Below are 21,488 nucleotides of genomic sequence, written 5' to 3'. Positions count from 1 at the left end.
ACCTCCTGTCCGGTAAATTTGGCAGGACAAAATTTGAATAACCTATAGGCCAGACTCATGAATGCGGCTGAACGAGTAAAGGTAGAACAGGTGGCCAATCCTGTTATACAGTCCTAGTAGATTGAGAACCACCTGATTGCAACTGTAGTTGGAATCAAGGGCTGAGCAGCATGGTGGCCTGGGGGACAATTATGAAAACACAGACCCACTGATATCCTTAAAACCCACAATCAAAAGAGGAGTCAGGATGGCCAGTGACATGTGCTGGCTAAATGGGGACAACAAAGAGAGAACAGAACAAGGCAGGGAGGGATTCTGACACAGGTGCCATGCTACTTTGTTTAAATATGCTGTAATGTTTTAGTGCAAGCCTTAGACAATGGAATCTCTGAATGACGCCGCAGTCTGGCTCTTTCTGAAGGTCCTATACTGTAACCGTCCTGAGAAGTTGTTTGCATGCACTTGCTGCCTTGACACTTGTTGATGTGCGTGTGCCCTGCTCGAGCAGTAAAGGGGAGATCACATGCAGAGCTGATTTTCTGTAGTTCCTTAGAATAAAAATAGAATATTCTCTTCAAATAGGAACACATGCTGCGTTTGATTATTTCACTCCAACTCGGACAAAAACGTCACGAAAAACATCACTTCCCATTAGAAACGCCTCTTTTATGACGTTAATGTCTGACAGAATCTTCTTGTCCGAGTTGCCCCTGTGACGTAATTTCAACATGGCGGCTTACACACTCAACATTAATTCTATTTTACAAATCCTTAAAAATGTTTATTTTGTTAAATTTATTATTATCCCATCCATCCATTTTCCAAACTGCTTATCCTACTGGGTCACGGGGGGTCCGGAGCCTATCCCGGAAGCAATGGGCACGAGGCTGGGAACAACCCAGGATGGGGGGCCAGCCCATCGCAGGGCACACTCACACACACCATGCACTCTCACATGCATTCCTACGGGCAATTTAGCAAGTCCAATTAGCCTCAGCATGTTTTTGGACTGTGGGGGGGAACCGGAGTACCCGGAGGAAACCCCACGACGACATGGGGAGAACATGCAAACTCCACACACATGTGACCCAGGCGGAGATTTGAACCTGGGTCCCAGAGGTGTGAGGCAACAGTGCTAACCAGTGCACGACCATACCGCCCATTTATTATTATTATTATTTATAATTATTAGTAATTATTAATGTAATTGCACGTGTTCGATTTAGAGAATACCATATTGTGACCGTAAACAGTATCCTAACATGCAATATCAGATTTTTACCAGACTTGTTAGTGTTTTTGGTTTGTTTGTAGTTTGTTTGCCTCTCGAAAAAAGAATATCGCTATGAATGTACTAAAATACTTTATAAAGCTTTTAATGTGGTTTGACTAGTTCCTGTTTCTTGTTTATTTGTCTGAAATAATAATCTTACTCCATAACTGCTAAAATATAAAGCAACAACACAGCAGCGTATTCATGGAGGCAGCCATGTTTGTTCCGAGTTGTGCTAGCTTGAACGGGAGATTGTTGGATGTGATGTCACCCAATTTGGAATTTCCAAGTTCCGAGAGAAAAACGAACGCACCACAAGACTCTGGCTGGAAATTTCTACAATAGAGCCATTTAGTTATTTCTAGAAAAATATTTAGAGCCAATGACCTGATGTCATTGTAACACAGGTCACTGTCCGTGGTGCTGAATTCTCTACTTGATGGGCTGGTGCTGAATGAATATGACAGCTGGCCAACATGTCTGTGTGCTTCCACTGACTGGCACCCAGACATATAATGACTTTTAACAATGAGGAGGGAAACGTCCAGACAGGAAATTAGTCAACAGTAATTAGTAATCACATATAGTTCTCATTTATCATGATGTAAAATTCAAAAACCTTTTTTTTATTATTAAGGGATAAATGTAATTGAGTTTTAATGTATCCTTTCCGCTCTTAAAATCGCAAATTATTTCTGACTATTAATCTGCACATTTTAATAATTTCATTAATATTACCTAATTGGTTTGTCTTTTTTATTAAATTTTAAAACTAGCTGTACAATTGTTGATGTTGTTGCTGTTCTGAATGTCATTGGCCTGTTGCCTTACGTCTGTCTAAACATGAGTGAGGGGATGGATGCACTATTCTATGGGGGCCTCTGTAGAGAATAAATGATCCTAATTTTATATTGAGAGAGATGGTTAATTCCTTTTTAATCCATACTGCGTTCAGAGCCCCTGTTCTGCCGTTGATCACTGCTGCATATCATCCCCAAACCAATGGCCTGGATGAGAAAACGAATGATGACATAAAATGGTAAGTCTGTTTTTGAGGTTGTTTTAGAACTGTGTGAGACAGGCTCTATTCTTTTAACATTACATCAGGAATTACTGATATTATTGACAATCAATCCCTTAATATACAGTATCTCACAAAAGTGAGTACACCCCACACATTTTTGTAAATATTTTATTATATCTTTTCAAGGGACAACGTTAAAGATATGAAACTCTGATAGAATGTAAAGTAATCAGTGTACAGCTTGTATAATGGTGTAAATTTGATGTCCCCTCAAAATAACTCAACACACAGCCATTAATGTCTGAACTGCTGGCAACAAAAGTGAGATTAAAAATGATTTGTGGCAAGATCGGATCATGTGTGTTGAAGAGTTTCTTATGACTGACAAGTAGTTATTTAAAAACATATCTTGAAACAGCAAATTACATTGTTCTTAATGCTTTTAGAAAATGACTCTTTATAATGATCTGTGAATAATAATAATTTGCTATGAATGTTTTTCCACTTCAGCTTTCCACAATTATTCTTCCCGATGAGAAAAGCTACGGCACGTTTTTTGATGAAAAAAATAAAGTAGTTGAGACAATAAGCAACAACAGCTGAAAACATCTCCTAGTAACAGGAAAAACAGAAGCAGGCATGTGGTAAACGAATACAAAAGAGGTACCAAAACACAGTTTATCATGTTGGAGATGAGGCGCTTCTGTTCAACATGAGGAAGCGGGGACGGAAAGGAGGAAGAACGGAACCGGATTTTACCGGACCTTATGTCATCCAGGCAATATGTGGCAAGCTGGTTACACTGTCTAATTCTGAAGGGGCAACTTTAAAGAACAAATACAATGTAAACCACATACAGAAGGAGCCAAACTGATGTCCCAAGTCAGGAATCACACAAGGTGCCAGAAGAGTATAAGACCAGTAAACCTCCCTCTAGCGCAGAGCTTCTGACAATCGAGAAGGATGCTGACAGTTGAAAAAAAACTCATGTCTGTGTGTTATGAAAGAATATCAATAAATGTTTCCGAAAGGGGATGACTCATTTGGTAATTATTTACGGCTTATGTTATGGCTGCCAATTTACAGTCTTTACTGAAGTCTGACTTCTTTTGAGTCACCTTTAATATAGATTGGACACTCTCTATGCAATGTGCAATACTTACATAGATGGTAAATGTTTACCTGCTTGCACAGATGGATGATTAGGTAATTAGTGTAAGTGTGTGTGTGTGTTCAATCGCATGTATGTCCAAGGTCCATAGTAAATAATATACACTGATCAAGAGATGCCCGAAAGTGGATAAAAGAGGACATTAGTGGGTGCATCACTTAGTGTAACGCGTGCAGGAAAATGAGCAGGACTGCAAGCCATATAATGACCCTTGTCTAGCTCTTAATACAGTATGCATACAGTGATGTATCTACAATGGACAGCTACTATGAGCAGATAGCACAGTACAGGTGCTTATAAGATCTGTATGCTATTTCCATCCATCCATCCATTGTCCAAACCGCTTATCCTACTGGGTCGTGGGGGGTCTGGAGCCTATCCCGGAAGCAATGGGCACGAGGCAGGGAACAACCCAGGATGGGGAGCCAGCCCATCACAGGGCACACTCACACACTATTCACTCATACATGCATACCTACGGGCAATTTAGTAACTCCAGTTAGCCTCAGCATCCATCCATCCATCCATTGTCCAAACCGCTTATCCTACTGGGTCACAGGGGGTCCGGAGTCTATCCCGGAATCAATGGGCACGAGGCAGGGAAGAACCCAGGATGGGGGGCCAGCCCATCACAGCTCACACTCACACACCATTCACTCACACATGCACACCTACGGGCAATTCAGCAACTCCAATTAGCCTCAGCATGTTTTTGGACTGTGGGGGGAAACCGGAGTACCCGGAGGAAACCCCACGACGACACGGGGAGAACATGCAAACTCCACACCCATGTGACCCAGGCAGAGACTCGAACCCGGGTCCCAGAGGTGTGAGGCAACAGTGCTAACCACTGCACCACCATGCCGCCCCCTGTATGCTATTTCATTCTATAAAAAGAAACTTACTGTACTGTACAATAAAGTATTTCACCACTGCTTCTTCCTCAGCTCCCACTGTTTGCTAGCACATGCATCTTTTGATTTCTTAGTGCAATCTGTGCTTTATTTTTTTTTTGTGAAATGTAAGTGCAGTATCTGTTTATTAAGTGCTGTGGTTTAATATGTACATTATTATTTCAGTACTGTGTATACTGTCCTTAATGTCTTGCCTCTCTCGTATAACTTGAGATACGCCCAAATTGACTTGCAACAAGTGGTCCTGGTTCCAAATGCGGAAGGCGATGGATACCTGTATTTTATATGCTGTAGTGTGCTGGGTGTCAGACATTGCAATGCACCTTGCTTTGATCTTGACCTGTTAGATCAGAGGGAGGTAATCTTATCCAGAAAGGGCCACTGTGTATGATGGTTTTCACTGCAACTCTCTGAACAGCGAACCTAACAGTTATCCCAATACCTTGATCTTGCTAGCATATTTAAATGTGTACCTATTCAGGAATAGAGTGGTGAAGGCATTCAGAGGAGGACTGATGATTATCAGAGGGAACAAAGGGGCTGGGTACTTGTCAGTATCCAGTAGAACCACCAGACTCCTACACTGAATGGTTCTGGATGTGGCACAGACGTTAATCCCTCTGTATTAGGGGATCCGTCTCCAGTTTGTACTCTTCTAGTTAATAGGTAGATTATCAGGCAGTTTTTCACCCTAGTCCAGTACTCATTGACAGCCTAATACACCGTGTTTCAGTTTGTCTTGATAGTCAATACATGTCACAGGATGTACATTACTCTGATGGGCAGGCCCTCTTACATATGATGGAAATTGCAATACCTACTTTTGGCCACGAGATGGCAGCAAGAAAATAGAAAAATTATTTTCCCACGGTCTACTAGCAGCTTTTAGATGTTAATTCTTCATAAAAATAATTTGACTTGATCCAATGTATTTTTAATACAAACAATTACCACACAAAGCTGCTAGTTTCCTCCGGTTTCCCCCCACAGTCCAAAAACATGCTGAGGCTAATTGGAGTAGCTAAATTTACCGTAGGTGTGCATGTGTGAGTGAATGGTGTGTGAGTGTGAGCTGTGATGGGCTGGCCCCCCATCCTGGGTTCTTCCCTGCCTCGTGCCCATTGATTCCGGGATAGACTCCGGACCCCCTGTGACCCAGTAGGATAAGCGGTTTGGACAATGGATGGATGGAAATAGCATACAGATTAAGCACCTGTACTGTGCTATCTGCTTATAGTAGCTGTCCATTGTAGATACATCACTGTATGCATACTGTATTAAGAGCTAGATAAGGACAGTGGGTCATTATATGGCTTGCAGTCCTGCTCATTTTCCTGCACCCGTTACACTAAGTGATACACCCACTAATGTCCTCTTTCATCCACTTTCAGGCATCTCTTGATCAGTGTATATTACTTACTATGGACCTTGGACATACATGCGATTGGACACACACACACACACACACACACTTACACTAATTACCTAATCAACCATCTGTGCAAGCAAGTAAACATGTACCATCTATATAAGTATTGTACATAGCATAGAGAGTGTCCAATCTATATTAAAGGTGACTCGAAAGAAGTCAGACTTTAGTAAAGACTGTAAATTTCTCAGCCATAACATAAGCCGTAAATAATTACCAAATGAGTCATCCCCTTTCGGAAACATTTATTGATATTCTTTCATAACACGCAGACATGAGTTTTTTTTCAACTGTCAGCATCCGATCCAAACGGGATTCCCATTTCCTTTCTGTGGGATCCAACAGAACACGGGCTGACCATCAGTCAACATGTCTTCAACCATGCAGGACAGGACCCAGTCCAGGCCAAACCTCACGGTGCTGGTGTTAATAAAAAAAATGTAAGGAACATGCAGCTGCAGCTCACACACAAACACAGTCCACAGCATCCAGAAAAAGGTCAGGCCTTTTTCTTCTTTAGCTGACTCCGCCCAGACCTCGCCCCCTTTCTGGGCGCCTCGCACTATGCCTTTGAACTGGCCCTGCAGCTTGGCCCGTTTCCTGTTTCCCAATGCAAGTCATAAGATTCACCCGTAAATGATATTTTGAATCGGAACGATATTTATTACTATTGTTTAGATTAAATATATAACGGTTTAATGATTGAATATAACTTGATATTGTTGTTTGTGTTGTTTAGTTTGAGGTTCTAGTTTCTGTCTTTATCCGCTTTCGTTTCAGTAGGCAGCTGGTTCATCCCAGGCTCAGGGTCTCTCTGCTCTTCATCAAACCCACACCCCCAGTTTGGGAGCACCCTCTCCCTCTCCTCCCCCGACGGCTGTGACTGTTACTCCTCCTTGAGGAGTAACTGCTCCGCCCCCTATCCCAGCCCCTATACCCACAGGAGTGCATCACCCAGTGAGCCGCCGCCCTGCCTGTCCCCTCACACAAGCACACACTGAAATCATGGTCCTAAGCTCTCTGTGTGGGTCACCACGATAGTACAGCACACCGACGATTACCCTCTGACTGAATCAGAATCAGCTTTATTTGGCCAAGTATGTTCACACATATTGGGAATAGTTAGACATTTAATCAAAATAATTAAGACAAGACATAAACATACAGTTCTGTTGATATGCGACGCATATAACCTCTGCATTCACAGCACTGCTTCAGTTATCGAAGAGCAAATTTCCAAAACTCACTCAGTCCGATAACCTAAAGTAATAAGTCATAATCCTCTTCATACGTTGCAGTAATGGGAATGAAATCTCACTCAGTGTTTATGTAATGGAGCAATGGAATTTCGTGAAATTTCCAAAAGTCCACAGAAATATTTAGAAAAACATTCCTGCAGACTGAGTTTTTGATATTTGCTTTTCAATTAACACAATTTTCTTCAGTCTGAGGTTTAACAGAATTCAGCCATATGCTGTTCAAAAAAAACTACACAGAACAAAAACAGAATGGACTTTACATCTGTCTGAAAGGAAAGTTGACACAGGCTGCAGCAGTGAACAAATCAATCAATGTATTAAAGTTAGGCATTAAGTAACTGGAGGCAGTATATACATAACATGATAACATGCCTTTTCTGTATTGACCATATTAAGGACGCTGTAACACTGCCCACCACATACCTGCTTCATTTATTGTTTTATACTTGCAGCTGCTTATTCAGACAGCTCGTCTACCTGTCTGTCCATGTTGCCCTCCCATGACAACTGGTCCAGCCTACAGGTGCCGTCCCATTCCGGCATGTTACCCATGAGTCATAGCGGCACCTCCGGGAGCAGCTCCAGGTGAGCCCGTGCCTCCCCTCCCCCACCTGTCCCCATGCTGAGTCTCGGGCCCCCGTCTTCCCTCTTGTTCTCGCCTATACCCACATCCTGGCCTGTGTCTGCATCGTCTCACCTCGTTAACAGGACTTTCGCCTTCTTCTGTCCTGATCCATTCAGGCCCATCATTCTGGGACATGCTTTGATTTATTTCGCCATAGTTACTCTTTGTTTTCCTTTGTACTTTGCACTCTACAAGTAAAATGAATAAAAAATAGGCATTATTTTGATATTGTTTTAGTACAGTGACACTAGTATATTTGTTGTTGTTTCCAGGCAACACTGCATGCTGATTTAACGTCTTTCCTTAATCTCCACCCCATTGCTCACACACAGCCAGTATCCCAGTTTGTGGTCAATGAGCTCCTCCTCACTCACCCCAGTCTCCTAGTCCAGTGGAATGTCCAACAGCTTGGGCTCTCAGTTCCTGCGTGTCATGCCCGGCTCGTCCGCTCCTCCTGTGTGCCACGCCCCCTGATTACCCACGTGTTTTCTCCCGATTTGTACCCAGCTGTATCTAGTTAATTTGCTCAGTCCTGTGTATTTCAGTCCGTGTCTTACCTGAGTCCAGTGTCTGTCATTGATGTTTGTATGCGTGAGATGTTTCCCCGTCCGCGCTTCCTAATTAAACTCCCGTTTTTGCCTGTCCGCTTGCTCCTTGCACGCCTTGCCCGCACGATCGCCTGCCTGCTTGTACCCGATCGTGACACTGCGCAGCTCTACAACTCATTACCCAGGGCTCTCGCACCCGGCCACAGTGCCCCTCTCAGGCTCCCCGCTGTATGACAGCACTGCCCCATCGGAAGTTCATGAAGCCTCACAGTACGACGCCTCTCCCCACGCGCGCTTAGCCACCACCGGGACTCCCATCACTCCTCCTTCCCTGTAGGGCGGCGCACTTCCATTATTATTACAGTTTCTACTGTCACTCTGTTGCTTTTCCTGGTGCTGGACTTTTGACAGATAAATACATTATTTGTTGCATTCAGTGACAAAAGATTGGTCTGTTTAACACCCTCAGTCTCCACCCTATGAGCCCCTTGTTGGCGGCAGAATCAGGAAGATGTCGGAGAAAGCAGAGGTAAAGTGAATAGTCACCTCGACAATAATGTGGAAACCGCTAATGGTGATCATGCCTGTGTGGGTGAAATGGATCACCACAGTATAAGCGGATGATGATTATAGACGATTTTTCCCTTTTTCTTTATGTCTGTTTACCATCTAATAGGCATTTTTTTTCTTTGGGATGCGTCTAGGTCAGATACGACCAAAATATTTTTCTCATTTCAGAAGTGAAAAAAAATATTGCTCTCAGATTCTGTTCAGTTGTAGTTTTTTAAAATAATGTACCTTGATTTGTGTTTGTTTAAAATGCCATTACCTGTTGCTTACTGGGCCGCTGAAAATGTCTGGCCCAGCTAAATTTCTTGGTTTAAAAATCTGGCCCAACTACTTTCCAGACCTGGACTAGCCCTACTGAATCATACACTAATGTTATTCTGTTATGTGGGCTGTTGTGATAGGGAGATTTGCTGGATGCTGCACGACGGGTGGTGTCCCTGCTGCAGAATGCCCTGTCTGAAGCAGCACCTAGAGACAGTGAGGGTTGTTGTTATCACCTTAATATTGTATATACGCAATCTGTTATTTCTTAACTAATATAATTGTAAGGTATTCTTCTAATATATTGTGCACAGCCAACAAAAAAGAGAAAAATGCAAAACCAAAGGAAGGCTTTCTTTTCTCTTAAAAGTCTTTTTTCTAAACCAACTGAGAGTCAGTTAGAGGGGTGTTCATTATCAGTATTGTTGCTGGCATTTCTGAAAATGTGCCAATTTTAGTCAAGTGGCTACTTTTCAAATGCAGTCCCTGGCCAAGATGAAGAAAGTTCATGAAGACTACATGATAATATTAAGCACTGACATAACAAACAACATTTTTTACATGCAAAATATACAGGAAATATACACTGCAACAGGCTAGGATAGACAAATAACCAAATACACTTGCAAGCCTGACCACTTTAGACCCCAGATTAGAAAATTGGTGAATGAGCATATATTTTTTCCAAGTTTTGTTTTGCTTTCAAGTTCTCACAAATAAAAAAAAAAAAAGATTTTCCCACTATAGCCAGATCCAGTTTCTGTGGGGGGCGGGGGGGGGGGGTGACAATTTGTAGTAATAACTATTTCCTGCTGAAAACCACTGGTAAACTATCCACATGTCTCTGAATATCTGTGAGTCCCGAGACCTCCATGACAGATAGATATAAGTTGCTAGTGTTGATCGGCAGGAAATCTTCTCCAAAGCCCCACCACCACCTCACACCAATCCACCCAGGGTTTACTCCAAATAAATTTGCTGGTAATACAAACCGGATCAACTTGTGGTTTGTGTCCACGTGTACTAGAGACAAAGGCCCTGGTACATTCTGCGTACAACACAGCCAAGACTTGACAACCTTTATATGATGCGCATGGAATCAACCCTATGCATGGAGGCTGCAACTCTTCTCCACCGAACCCTGTAGCCCATTGACTGCAGCCTGCATTGACTATCCTGTAGCCTGCATTTGGTAGATCATTCTTGACAGAAGAAACCAAATTGTCAAGTTCCCTAACACAGAGCTCATACTCTTTTATTCTTCTTAAGATTGTTCTTCTTGAAACACCCATCAGTGTGGCTATGCAAGGCACAGGAAGTTGAGTATGGAGCATTTCTTTCAAACATTGTTCTTCAATCAAAATCTTGGGTCGTCTATTGGTGGCAGCGACTTCCTGTGTGACACATGGGGCTGGACGTTCCAGATGTGCCCTCACAAGGTCAAAGAGCTCTTGCAAAGCCAGGGTGATAGCAGGAGGTACTTCAATGTGATTAGACAGGGCCTGCAGAAGATACAGCTCCTGATGACAAAGGAACTCCAGGTAATCCAAATTTAGTGGAGTCGCGCTGAATCCTATTTCTATTTTATGCAGAAGACTTTCGAGAAGGTGGTATCTGAGCTGTTCACAGAACAAATTATAGTTAATGAGGTGTCAAGATCTTGTCTCTGATCCACACACTAGGCCTACCATTCAAAAGTTTTAATTATGAAAATGAAATGTTTTTGTTTTGTGAGGTGCTTGTTCATGTATGATGATGTAGTGGCTGCTCTGTTTGACCGTGGTAAACCTTTTCACAAACAATATAAGTGAAGAAGTATGACATTAGATCTAAGGACCAGAGTATAATAAAGTTAAATAAAATCCATCAAAAACACTTACTCAGTGGAGATTCCAATGTAGTAGGCAGACAACTTTATGGCTTTAATAATGAGTGTATTTAGCAGCTACAAGGACAAAAGATATTATAAACCTCTCCATTTTAATGCTAATTTAATAAACATTAACAGATAGCACTTAAGGTGGTTTCGCCTATAGTCTGCTAACACTAACCCGAGAACTAATATCTGAGGAGCGTTCTTCCCAGGATTTGAATTTATTAAATTGGCTTTGTGATGTTGTATTAAGAAATTTTATTCACAATGCAATTTACCGTACATTGGCCCATTCTTTTATATACGGTAAGACGAAGCGGGAAATTCGAGCGAGCGAGTGCTGTGCAGACGCGAGCGCGTAGAGGGGATGGGTTTTCAGCACTCGAGCACACGCACGCGCGTGGTTCGACTTTTGGCCCTAATTTAACGGCGAGCGAGTGAGTGAGTGCTGTGCAATCGCGAGCGCGTAGAGAGCATGGATTTTCTGTTTTTATGCGCACGACTTTTGGCACTAATTTAACGCCATAGAAATGTGTGTTTAAAAGGGGAGGAGATCGGGTTGCAGCGCTGGTGTGAGCGGTTTCTCCGGGCAGTTCGCTCGAGGCTAACGTGGCTTTGGGAACGTGGTGTACCCGTCACCCATGCCAGGGAAGAAATCAAAACCGAAATGCTAGGAATATGGACTTCATCTTACGTCAAGCGTTTTCCCCTCCATTGACGCCCATAAAGAAAAGGCTTAAAGTCCATATTCCTAGCATTTCGGTTTTGATTTCTTGTCAGGTAAGTCTTTATGGCCAGATACATTCGCGAGAAATTTGGTGATTTGTGGTGACTGTTTTAATACATTAAGTTGCGTTACGCATTTTCACATTAAGCGTTTTAGAATGTCCCGTGGCAGGTATCCCCTTCTATTGCCCTAGGGAGGGTTGTAACCCTCGTCTGTATATTAATAAAGAATAATCCTTCTATTCCTGTCTCATGTATCTGGACCTCCCCAGCAATTTAACGAAATTTGGTGGCAGCGGTTACAAGTGAACCCGTTTAAGTTTAGCGCTCATACTTCCGTCCATATGTTTAAGACCCACCTTGGCTGACTTAGCTGACATGTCCTGATTTCATAATCTTCAAATTTGTAATCTTTTCTCCTTCATCTAACTCCATGTTTTTAACTTCTTGTCATTTTCTTGCCGTTTGACTCATAGAAAATTATCAGACTTAAATGACACGTCAGCCTGTGCAGACAGCGATTTCAATGTTTTAATAAATTGGCCAGCAGGTGGGGGCAGTGCTCAATTTCATTAATGCCATTCAGAAAACTTTCAGGCTTTATGTCTTAATGAACAGCCTAGAAAAGGACAAAGCATTATATTACTGATGCATACAGCAGATCCCCAACTCAGGCTGTGTTGCATATTCTTAACAGTGCTACAGTATGTTCACACAGCCAGTACAAACAAACTTGCAAGATCTAGACCAGGGGTCACCAACCTTTTTAAAACGGAGAGCTACTTCACGGGTACTGAGCCATACGAAGTTTGATATCAGTTTTAAACGCCCTCCTAAACATGTCTAAACTTCATGCATGATAAACATGTTTTAAATGCTTTTTTATATTCAATTTCAAATCTATATAAATGCAAATGTGATAGATTAGAAACAGGACAAAATAAAATTTTAGATGATGTTCGCTGGTGAGTTGTGCTATTTTATAGAACAGGTCCACGGGCAACTCATGTGGTCATTGGGGGCATCCTTGGGGCACCATGTTGGTGACCCCTTATCTAGACCTACCACATCAGGTAGGAAGGTGCCTATTTCTACCAACTATTCAGACCATCAGACCCAAACCATACATTCAGTCATGCACAGGCACTCCACCAGAGGGCTCTACATTCTGTCCTACATCTGCTCACCTGTTAGACCCACACTCAGTCTCCATCCTGATTTCTACCTACTACTCGGACTATCTCACCAAAACCAGTCCTGTGGCCTGTTCTATGAAGCGGGGTTACTGGCTTATTGGGGAAACTTGTCGGATTTCTTGATCGGGACCTTCAACTGCTCTGCCATAGAGAGCATCCTAACATGCTGCCTTACGGTCTGGTATGCGGGCTGCTGGTGGCCTCCTACCGCTCTGCCATAGAGAGCATCCTAACATACGGCCTTACGGTGTGGTATTCGGGCTGCTGGTGGCCTCTATGACTTTTTTTGTAGACAGTCCATCTGTGTGGTGCTGTTTGCACGAATTGTTTTGGGAAATGCACTTACAGTTTTGCAGATGTTAAGGGTGATTCCAGAAATGCATCAAAGCAACTGAGGAACTGCAATGTCACTGTACAGTTACTTATAATGGGCGCCAATGTAATGTGTAGAGTGGCAAATAAACTGATTCACCATTTACTCTCATGTACATCACTTAAAATGCTTGTTTTAAATGCAAATGTGTGAATGTAAATCTAAGCAGTAAAGCTACAATTTACATTCTGTTTGCATGGTGGAAAGAACATTTAATCTGCCTTTTAAGTGTGATTAGAAGATCTAATGCCTGTGTGCTTGTAATAAGATGGTCGCTGGTTCAAACCCAGCCACAGCACATCTCTGCGTCCTTGAGCGAGGCCCTTAACCCCCAGCTCACTGGGCATCACTATGGGTGGCTGCCCTTCGCAGACAACTTACTCTGTTTACTCTAAAAAAAAGAGAGCAAGTTGAGAGAGAAGTTAAGACAATTTCTCCACAGGGACCAATAAAGTATCAATTATTATTACTGTATGAGAGACTGTCTAATATCAGATAGATAACAGACTCATACTGTGCTGAGCTTGTCTGAGAGAGATGATTAGCAAATGCTCTCCCACAGTATCTCAGCACTCTGTACAAAGAACTTTATATGCTCAGTATCTGCTCCTGTTTATCTAATTGTTCTCATTTTAACTGGATGTTAAGGAGTAAATTAATAAACGTCATGTAAGTGCACATTAAAATGCTTTTTCACTGTTACTTAAGTTCCCATGTGAACAGCCAATCAGATCAGCCTGATGTGTGTCTCTCTGTTTCCTCTCTGTTTCCTGCCCTTTCATCCCGACCACGACCATGATCTCTCACTTAGCAGCAGAGCAGTTTATTCTAAACAGTGGAAGCACAAAAATGTTCAGACTCTTTGGTCTTCTCATTTTCATTAGTAAGGCCCTATAATATAAATTATTTTGGGATTTTAATATTTTCATTTATCTGTATGATGTGATCAGTGGAATTTGGCCATTTAATCTGCATCATAGTTAATAGTTATTTAGATTACTATTATATGTCTTATTTGATTATGATTTTTTTTGTTTTTCTGTTTTTGCAGACACTGCACTGACTACAGATGTTGTTCAGCCCAGTCACCTGATGAGGGTTCAGCTTGGAGACAGTGTGACCCTGACATGCTTCTGTCAAGGAGAAACAACTTTTGTTACTTTGTTTAAGCAAGCTGTTGGTCGGAAGCCCCAGCCCATGGCGAAAGCACTTCTCTACGTACCTGGTGAATTTTACAAGGAATATAAAAGCATAAAACGTTACTCCTTACTGAATGCAGAGGGGAGTTTTAACCTCACTATTTCTAACGTGGAGCCGTCAGATTCTGCAGTGTATTATTGTGCTGCTGTGTTTCTTCATGAGGTCACCTTCGGGAATGGAACCTTTGTCATAATCACAGGTAAATGAGATTCCAACTATTTTCATATTTGCTTTATTATAATGTCAGTAAGATTATTCCCTGCAAAATAATTTTGACAGTTTAGTTGTTTGTCAATATAAAATTAGCAAAGATACCTTATTGTCTGCTTTGTTCCATAAATGTTTTTCTAAACATCAAACAAAAATCATTCATTATTATTATTATTATTATTATTATACAATTTGTTGCATTTTGCTTGCTGTCAGCCAAAAGCCTAACCTTCTCTTTATACAGATGTTAATGTTACACATTGCAGCCTCTTTAAAACAAATAACATAAAAAAATGTTTGAGTTGTTATATACAGTATAGGACTGTGCAAAAATCTTAAGCAACAAAAGAAAATTATTTTTGACGTTATTTATCTGAGCAGTCAGTGTGTATTCACTCTGAAAAAAAAAATGCATGATTTAACATATGAACTAGGGATGTGCACCATTCAGAACTGATTTGAGAATGAAATTCTCAAATACGTATCCTAAAATTCAGGATTTTGAATACATATATGAACTTGAATTTCAGTTCATTTTGTTAATCTGAATTACATTTGAATTGTGGTTGAAAACAGGTTGTGGCATTGAAATTTATATTTGAATTTAAAGAAGAAGAACGAAAAAGGGTTTGGATTCAAATTCAAGTTCATATACGTACTGTAGGTGTAGCTTTTAACTAAAATATGAACTTTAATTTAAATATGAATTATACATAAACACATTAACATTGTTATACATCATTGTTATAAAAATGTCGTTTTGTAAAGAATGAAATAATGCAACATTTGAAGTGTCACCTAAAATAATAATTATACTGTCATTTTGTGCACCATGGTGGATCTGCTCATAGGAAGAGCTGAGTGTCTCTCCTTAAAAGTCAGTGTTGGCTGCAGTGACGGCAGTTTCTAACCTAAGAAACGTCCCAAACACTTTTCCTGCATCAAAAGTCAAACTAGTCCCTATTCCTGCCATGAAAGGTTCACATAATGTCACCGATACCTGAACCAACCATGTTTATCAGAGGATGCCAACCCTTTGGCTGCAGCTTTCTCTGCACACGCTGAGAGAGTCTTCAGTGTAGCAGGAAAAGATTTCAGGCCAGAAGATTGCAAATTAAATCATGAAACCTTTGAAGATATTATGCTGAATAAATGTAATAATAATGAAAAATTAGCAATGTGTATTGGAATAAAGCATAATTGTATTTGCCATGACGTTTTGCTTTTCGCTGTAGTGCTATGGTTGAACGGAAAAACTTACTTTTGTGTGCATAAGAAAATAAATAGGAGGAACTACGAAACCAAGTAATTCCTTTTACTATGTATACTTTTTCTTTAATGTTAAAAGATAGACAAACTAGTAATGGGCAAACAGCTCTTCGGCTCTTGAATTAAATTATGCAGGTACTACAGCAAAATGCTCAAAAATACCAAAACACATCAAGAGCTAAATATGCAAAAACAATAAATACCTTCCTGTGGAAAAGGGGCAACATAAACCAAATGTAAAGTCACGAAAATCATGAAAATATAAAGTACACTTTACACACTTCATTTCTTTGAATTGAAATTAATTATATTCATCTACCTTCATACATTAATACAAGACATTATATGATTATAATGTTTGTTATTATCATATAATTTTTATTTAGGTATTATGTAGGTGCAGTTAATGTATAGTGTTACCTGATATATACTAATAAGCAGTAATACAATAAAAAGAGAGAAGAATGTCAGCTGTTCTCCAAGAAGTTACTGATTTCTTGGATGGCTAGAAGAACATCGATTCAGTTCCCAAAAATCTGTAAGAACAATTTTTGAGGATCTGTATTTTCCATTGTTATTCTCAAAGGGCTGTCATCATGACTATTTTGCTTTTCAGGTAAAGACTCCAACAGCAGGACTGTGGTACAGCAGCCTGTGTCTGACACATTGCAGCCAGGAGACTCTGTGAGCCTGCAGTGTACGATAGAGACTGGGAGCTGTGCAGGAGAACACAGTGTTTACTGGTTCAGACATGGATCAGGAGAATCCCTTCCTGGAGTCATTTACAGCCATGGAAACAGCAGTGATGAGTGTGAGAAGAGCCCTGAGGCTGGATCTCCTACACGGAGCTGCGTCTACAGCCTCCCCAAGGGGAACCTCAGCCTCTCCGATGCTGGGACTTACTACTGCGCTGTGGCCATGTGTGGGGAGATGCTGTTTGGGAACGGCACATAGCTGGATATAGATGGTAACACCCAGTGTGGGGAGATGCTGTTTGGGAACGGCACACAGCTGGATATAGATGGTAGCACCCAGTGTGGAGAGTATATCTGCTTCAAAGTTTTATTTAGCTTATTCTGCTATTAAGACATTTATTTCTTTTTTTAATGTAATGAATTTTCTAATTTAAGTGCTTAAATTAAATTACACAGATGTTAATTTAATAATTATCCATCCATCCATCCATTTTCCAAACCGCTTATCCTATTGGGTCGCGGGGGGTCCGGAGCCTAATTTAATAATTATTTCAAATATTAATATCCATCCATCCATCCATTTTCCAAACCGCTTATCCTATTGGGTCGCGGGGGGTCCGGAGCCTAATTTAATAATTATTTCAAATATTAATATAAATTGTTAAAATGCAAAATACTAGAAGTTCATGTTAAAAATGGACTATTTACAAAACAACTGCTGTAATGTGTTATCGATTTGATCTTTAACTAATGTAATGTAAGCAAATGGGAAATGTGTCTCTATATCATTATGCTGAAATCTATCTCTTTGTTACAGGCTTTCAGAAACTGCTGGATCCTCTTCACTCTGGCTTGCTGATAGTTTTATCTTGCAGCATTATTCTGAACGTTGCTCTCATTTGTATAAGATGTAAACTGACCTGTACACACTGTGCAGGTACGCTGCCCGGCTTTATGCACTCAGAAGGACAAAATGTAGATTTTAACAAATTATAGAAATATAAAATTGTTTTATGATAGATAACATTTTCATATTAAAACCACTCTTGCAGGTAATACAGTTTTAAAATCCATTATTAAATCTCACCTTATTTATATAAACCTTTTTGTACTGTAAGATTTACATTTTTGTATTATATCTTTCATATTTTGCAAAATCTATTGAAATATACATGTTGCAATAAGTTGCATATCAATAACTTTTATTACCAAGATCTCCTTTATAGCAATTTTATTATATATGATATATGAGAACAAATGACACGTATCCAAACATGCACACTTAAATTGACAGAAGTCATTTTTACTTTCATTTTTGAGACAAAAAGGATGTTGATTGCTTGAAAATTCGGAATGTTATCTGACCACGGTATGATACCGTGCGAAATTAAATAATATATTGATGTGTTATATATTTTAAACAGATGAAAAGAACAGTGATATATCAAAAGTGGAATGGTCACGCAAGCAAGTATGTAATAAATATTTCAAATTACAAATCGTCAGTAAAACAAATGAACCTCAGACTGATTTCCATCCTGGGATCAGCATTTTAAGTGCTATTTGTGAAAATAGGTAATAGCAAACCGATTTGATCCATCCAATTCTGCCATCTTTGTCTCCACAGTGCCATGACGAGGACACACTGAATTACGCTGCCCTGAACCTTAAGAAGCCAAAACCCAGGAGACAGAAGAAAGACGGGAATAATGACACTCTGTATTCTGACCTCCGCTACAGAGATTATGAATAAAGATGCTTCTCATTCATGTCAGTCACACAGAGTGTTCAGGGTGTAGCTTTAATAATGTTCAGAGGAGGGCAGGGGAGCCAGTGCTTCTGAGACTGAATCACGGGATTTTACGGAGCACCGGTGCTGAGTTTGGTGTCAGTGTGTTTGGGGCGCATTTTTACTGGAAGTGCAAATGTTCAAGCCAGACTGGGGGCTGAGGGAGGGGGAGAGGGGAGCCACAGAGATTATTTCTTCATGGCATGGGGGGGAATAAGCGGCTTTAATGTTGTGGAAAGGCTGAGTTGCTGCAATCAGTTCTTTGATGTCACACATGCTTACTTGTCTCCCTTGTGTACCATGCTGAATGGTTTGGGGCAAACGCACAGGGACTGATCGATTATATTAAACAGATGAAAGAAACTGAATGAAAATTTCAAGTGTTCTTAAATTACGTTTTTCATTTAATTGTGTGTTCTGGATGTATTTTTGAGTATATACATGTACCTGTATATGTACCTGTATATATACCTGTGTCGTTAATAACGATGTGGATAATTAAGAAAGAGGAGTTTTGTTTCTTGCTCCCTGTCTTGTTACTTGGCTCACAAACATACACACACATAGACACACACACAAACATACACAGACACACAAACACACACACACATAGACACACACACACACAAACACACATGCACACATGCACACACACACACTGCTACGGCTCTGTAAGAACACTACCATGCTCTTTTGTGTGAGTGGGGTGGGGGGTGTTAAATAAGATGAAAATGACAATGGCTGTACTTTTGTTATGTCAGTTGTGTTTCTATAGTCATTGTATCATATTCCACAAGCTTTTTATTCTACAAGATGTACAAGCCAGTCAGTGTATTCAGTGGGGTGTTCAGGAGTCATTAGGTTCTGAAAAATGTCTTGCATTTAAAACATAATGTACTTTTGAATACTTAAGTATTTTTAGATGCAAATACTCCAGTACTTTAACTGAAGTAAAAAATTAACTGAAAAACTTTGAGTATTATTTGACGAGGAGTATCTATACTTAACTCAAGTAGTGAAGTTGTGTACTTTGTCCACCTCTGTCCAAAAGTGACATACAGCTGTAAGCTGTTTGGGTTTGTTTGTCTGCTGAGTGCTTCTCTGCAGTGCTGCAGATGTTTCCACTGGTTAGATGCAGCTCAGGAAGACTGACCCACTGACTGCACTGTGCTGGACTCACTTTGCAAAGAGTAAAAACCACACAGACAGAACAATATCTGCTTCTTGTAAGACCCTGTTTCCTCTCTACCTCACCCAGGTCACGCTTTCAAGTATTCAGCCTAAGTTATTTTATCCAAACAAGCCACCATTATTATTCATGCAGCTGGACATTTGACTGGAGCACATGATTGCTACATATCACTACTGTACATGGAACGGAATGTACAGTTTTCACAACAGAACTTTAGAAAAGCAAAATTCTCATCAGTCCACATCTCTAACCACCACACATCCTAGGGCTCCCATTTATAATGGTACATTTTTGTTTTATTCACATTCTTTTTCATCACACAGATAAACACCATCCATTAATCTTACAGCATGTATCCTGGTCAGGGTGATGGGGACGACACCACCTATATCGAGTGTGATTTAAGGCCAAGACCTTAAAAGGGAGAGTCAAGACTGAGGCTTGTTACAAGAGCAGTGGGGCACAAAACAACAAACAACATCATTATGAATGTAAAAGAAATGGATGTATATATAAATATAGGGTAATAATAGAAACAAAAAATAAGAATATATTACATACAGAGGAATATTATAGGAATATTAAAATTAACTTATACACAATCCTTAACTTATACACAATCCTATTGCATGTAACATTATTGCTCATGTGCCAGATATTAGCCTCCCAAAGGAAGCTGCCACACAGGGCATAATGCACTGGCTCAATGCAACACTGCACATCAGTGAATAAGGAGGAACAATATTGCAGATCAGCAGCAGATAGAAACTGTATCAGAAGACAGTGAACAGGGGAAAAGTTCAATGAGCAGAGTGCAGATTATAAAGCCTGACTGCTGTGGGGCCCAATGACCTGCGGTACCGTTCTGTCACACGCCGGGTGTCTGAGTCTCTTACTGAAGGAGCTGCCCTTACGGGCCTCCATAGTCTGCTGGGGGGGTGAGAGGTGTCACATAAAATTGATGACAGCCTTGTTATCAGCCTGCTCTCATCCATCTACTCTACAGTGCCAAGGGACGCTCCTCCCTGATGATGAGAGGAGTCTAAGCATGTGGACATTTGGGATAATGTGAGTTCAGAACTGGATGGTCAGCTGTACGACTTCCAGTCTGTAGGCAGACTCATCACCTTCAGTTATGATGGCAAACACAGTAGTATCACCTGCAAAATTCAGGATCTTCACTGGAGCAGCAGTGATTTGTGTAGAAATTGAAGAGAAGAGGGAGAGCACAGAGCCTGGAGGAGCTCAGTGCTGAGGGTCAGCGTGTCTGATGTGTGCTGTAAGCATACAGATGTCCTGCATTTGTGGAACATTTTGTTTGTGCTGCTGTTTATATGTGTTGTTGACGCTGCAGTCAGTAATTTTCCACTAGCAGTCTCACCTCTGCATTTTACAGGAAGACTGACCGACTGAGAGCAGGGTGTTTGTGTCTCTCTTCTCAGTGAGCGAAAACCACACAACCATCAGGTCCTCAGCTCAGGCCCACTGCTTCACTAGAAAAACCACAAAGGGTATTTTTATCTAAAAGTGGGTGAGCAAGTGAGATGTTATTGACAGCATGAATTTGTCTACTAACATTTTAAATTCAAACCTAAAAAGCAGTATGTCCAGGATGTCAGTAATTACATTTAGTCAGTATGAACAATTTGGGTGCAATAATATAGAATAATGTAGAATTTTGCATAATTCAGTTAATACCAGTAAGATACCGATCATTAACACTATAAGGTCATGTTGCTGAATCTCATTGTTAAAGTTAAATGAATCTACGCATTTTTATACACACAAGACTGTGCTTAGTTCATCTTTCAGTCAAAATCACACAGTGAGGCAAATCTGACCATCTTAATTGTTTTTGCTTGTGTGGAATGGCATCCCATGCAGGCCTGTG

At 40.7% G+C, this 21,488-nt stretch overlaps 1 long non-coding RNA gene across 2 annotated transcripts in view; it reads left to right on the top strand.

Moving 5' to 3' along the window:
• Positions 1 to 18,069, top strand: part of LOC125728313 (uncharacterized) — a 71,771-nt gene extending 53,702 nt beyond the window's left edge. The window contains exons 1-3 of one of the 2 annotated variants that reach the window (XR_007389021.1): positions 16,864 to 16,888; positions 17,434 to 17,553; positions 18,041 to 18,069. This is a non-coding gene — a long non-coding RNA (uncharacterized LOC125728313). Of the gene's footprint in view, positions 1 to 16,863; positions 16,889 to 17,433; positions 17,554 to 18,040 lie in introns of those variants that run through there. The other variant, XR_007389022.1, reaches the window with a different exon arrangement.
• Positions 18,070 to 21,488: the final 3,419 nt, after the last annotated feature.

Source organism: Brienomyrus brachyistius, unplaced genomic scaffold, assembly GCF_023856365.1.
Source record: "Brienomyrus brachyistius isolate T26 unplaced genomic scaffold, BBRACH_0.4 scaffold229, whole genome shotgun sequence".
Lineage (NCBI taxonomy): Eukaryota > Metazoa > Chordata > Actinopteri > Osteoglossiformes > Mormyridae > Brienomyrus > Brienomyrus brachyistius.
The sequence above is the reverse complement of the archived record's forward strand: the minus strand, read 5'-3'. Positions and strand labels throughout refer to the sequence as shown.